We start from the raw sequence: 4,249 nt of genomic DNA on the forward strand, positions 1-4,249 counted from the left end.
ACTTTTAGTTCACAGTGAATTTACTGCAACATACTCTCTATGACTTACTTTTAGCTCACAGTGAATTTACTGCAACATACTCTGTATGACTTACTTTTAGTTCACAGTGAATTTGCTTAAACATATTGATAGCATTTGTTTTTCCAAAACTTCTAAGTTGACAGAGATTCTTGGTATGCTGATGTTGTTAATCATAAATATGCATGATAGGCCATCTGTTCTTTGCCTACTTACAAGGATAAAACTCCATCTTTAAACCATTGAGCTTACTGCTGAGCCCTATTGGGGGGAAGGGGGCAAAATTTAACATTTGACTTGCAGAAGACACCTTTTTGTTTTCTTTGATGAATGCTATGACTTAAATCATTGAGCTTGTGTGTAGTATAACATGATCTATACATTCCTGTATTTGTGATAGTACTGCTTGAATCCAAGGATGAATGGACCATCTCTCCATGGGTAAACCAACACCAGAGCATCAAGCATTCCATTTGCTAGACTGAGGATCATGCTAAATCAGTTTAACATTGAAAGCAGGGTTGGTGTTGTGAAAACCTTCTTTAATTTATGTGAGAGAACTGTTTACAGTTTCAGCTGAAACTTGACTAAAATACTGTACACTGCAAACCATGTAATATGAATTTCATCACCTGTTCAAAAGTAGCTTGTACATCACATGGGTGTTAATGGTATGATGCCAGTCTCAGACATGCCTGCTTGACTTCCAAAAGCAGCCTTGGTTGTGCTTTAGTCACATAGCTTGACATCCTATTAGCCAGACATGAGATTAACTGAACCAAACCAGCTAGATCCTTCCATTGTGACAAGTCATATAATGTGTTTTCTACGTTATATAGTGATATAGAAATCTTCAAAGTTTTTGATTATTTAGTTTGCAATATCATTGCAGAAATGCTGATCTAAAACATTGTTAGCATTACTTTGTTTCTTTTGTAGGTGATGTTTCTGCTTGCAAGGATATTTCAGAATTATATAAAGCATCTGGTTTAAATGAGTTAGCACTGGAATATCCTTTGCTGGCCGATTCTGACTCTGAGCAAAAGTAATAGCTGATCAGTGCTGTCGGGGAATAGATCATAAGGTGACATTGTCCACTGGACAAAGTAAGTTTACATTCTACATCTGAGCACACTTTTTTAGTTTGGTTCTCTGTTAGTCAATCTATGGTAAGAACCTGCTTTCTTTTTGAAGATTGCTCTGTTTGGTTCTCTGACACATAATCCTGAGAGAGGGAATGAGACAGGACTAAATACTGTCTAGAGGAGAAGAGGACTTTATGGGTACATGCACTAGTTTTATTTTTATTGTCAAAATATAGGTTTTTTTCTTTGTTTACAACGTGTGAAGCTTCATTATTTTAACATTACAGAGAAATCTGTCAAATTATCTCTCTCACGAAAAACCTTCATAAACTCCAGGGCAAACTGTTGTTATGGCATATTCATCTGTCTAACATTTGTTTGGAAGCCGGTTTCATCCATGAATACCACACCAACATTTAGTTGTGCATAATCATGTTGAAACATGTTATGGAATTCAAACACCTGAAGTTGATGCGGAACCTAAGTGAACTTCCTGTCTTTCTCACTTTTAATTCTGGTGATTATCAAGCACTCTCTGAATGTGATGAATATATCCAGTGAAGTCTGCTTAGTGGTTGATTTATAGGACATACATTTACGGCTAGTATATTTTCCAACTGTTTACCATAATTACAGACCATATGATGTTTGTTCTACTCCAATAAATAAATACATTGGTGAATTCAATCTTTAATGTCTTGTGTTTTCTCTGTTGGTCTGCAAAATCTTCAACCAGCAACCTCAATTTTTCTGTCAACTTAATACAGTTGAAGTTAACTATACCACTAGTTCAGTCCCTTCTCTTTCTTGCATGACACCAACAATGATTATGGCTGCTTTATTTTCAAACTGTTTACCTTAATTACAGACCATTATTGGAACTTAACTTGTTCTTGGAGAGAGAAATGTCTAAGCCATAATGGTTTGGTTAAGAAAGCTGTGTTTCAGTTGTTACTTCAACCACATCATTAGCAGTTGGCTCAACCTGAGATTGTGTTCACAGAACACTATTAGATCATCATTGTCTATATACACTCATGTATTGTGCACATTACATTGATATTTTATCATTTTGCTATAGAGCTGCAGTTCATCTCGTGCGTAGGCTATACTAGGACATCTAACTATTAAATGCTAATACTTAAGCGAAGATAGGTGAGAACAACTTATATGTGTTTAGTGATGTCACCAGCAGTGATGCTCGGTTGGGTTTCTTTGTTCACTGTAAGCTGCTTACCATTTCAAGGAAAAACTTTCTATTTACTGAATGGAGTGACAGTTTAGATGGTAGTGACTGTACACTGGGAGATCAAATAAAGTTCTGGCTCTTCCTGTAGTGACTAAAAACTCTACCTCATGTCCATATATTTTTACAGGAATGTAGTAAGCCAAACTCAGCATTGTAGATTTATTAGCCACCATGCCTGAAGGAAGAGACAAATGAGTGGCCAGATTTGATCTGGGACTCAATAGCTGCACGGTAGATGCCACATTAATCACCACACCCGAAGGCACAGACAGATGATTCGTCTCTTTCAGTGGACAGATTTGATTTGGGGCTCAATAGTTGCAGCGTAGGTATCACAGACACGATGGGTGACAATATGTTGCTGACTCTCATATTGCAAGGGTTAGCACACTTTGATGTTGCATCTCTAATGTGGCTACTGCTGCATGTAACAATTTTGTACACAGCCTCATTGCGTTTGCTTAGGTGGCATCATCTGCTGTTGCTTCTTGTGTTTTAGGATTAGCACATATGGATGCTACAGATTGCAATTTTATACACAGCTTCAGTTGGAAACAAACAATTGTTGTAGAGTCACTCTACAAACCTGTCTATCATATCTTTTCCATCAGTTGTTACCTTGTTGAGATACGCATCACAATGTAAATGTTGCACAGCTAAGTGTTTGTGAGTGCCATTTTCATTAGTCTTGAATTACGCCAACTAGACAGTTGATGTTTCTAATACGTTGAAGCAGTGATTAACTCCCCAACAGTGGTTACCTAACTGTATAGTTAGTCAGGTTCCAGGAAATCTGGTATATTATGCAGTACCATCTAAAGTAAGCAAAAGACGCTGCATTGTTTATTTGTGAGCCTACGAATTCTAAGTGACTATCTGGCAAAATCAACCTAGATCTTCCTTCACTGAGTCCCTGAAGGAAGATGACCTTCGCTCTACATAACTGACCCATTGTTTACATGAGCATTTACACCTCTCTTGTGCCTGGAGATCCATCAGTTTATCACGCGTGATCAAGCGACACATTGCTATAGCATTGGTGTCATCATTGACGCTACTCTAAAAATGTTTTGATTTGTTTCTAGAACTAATGTTTCTCTTCTCATTGTGGGAAGGTACCAGAGAAAAATAATATTTCACTACAAGACAATACTGTCCACACAGGTGGAGGGACAGCCAAGTAACTTGTGCTAGGCCTGAACTACTTTAGTAAGTATCCACTTTTCATGGACAAAAGTGTGTATTATTCAACAACCCAACGGTCTACAAACAAGGGAAAAAGAATACGTTTTTATTAAAACCTCCGCGAAATTTATGAAATGGGGGTTTAAAAAGTACATTTAAGGTGGAACATGAAGGACATCCGTGTTTTTTGTAACGTGTCAGAAATAAAATATAGTATTAGATAATATTTTGTTATCTAACAACAGAAGCAGATAATGTTGAACTAATGAACAATGCGGGTCTAAATTGTGTTTACCACTGTGTTTCTTGTTTTAAGTATGTAATTACATGTTATTTGTACAACCACCCTTCATCAAATCACATTAATAAAGCTATTGCACCCAATTCACTGCATCTGTATGGTGTATTGCAGTGTCAATACACCGTATTAGTGTTAAAGTTAATTATATGCAAAATGATCAAACTATTTTGATCTACCATGATATCTATAATTTAAGTCATGTTGGTATATATGAAATAATAATATAATATACTGATATTGGACGTGTACGATACCATATTTGAACAGAACGTTTATGATATTGTTGCGTCATCGAGATCATATGATCCTCACGCTCTCTACTATCTAGAATTATCCTGTACTTTGGCGAATGTTCTAGTTCTTACTAGATATAGGGTAGGCGGGTTTATAAAAGAGGGGAATGTAATGTGT

The sequence above is a fragment of the Limulus polyphemus genome, unplaced genomic scaffold (assembly GCF_000517525.1).
Source record: "Limulus polyphemus unplaced genomic scaffold, Limulus_polyphemus-2.1.2 Scaffold8882, whole genome shotgun sequence".
Classification (NCBI taxonomy): domain Eukaryota; kingdom Metazoa; phylum Arthropoda; class Merostomata; order Xiphosura; family Limulidae; genus Limulus; species Limulus polyphemus.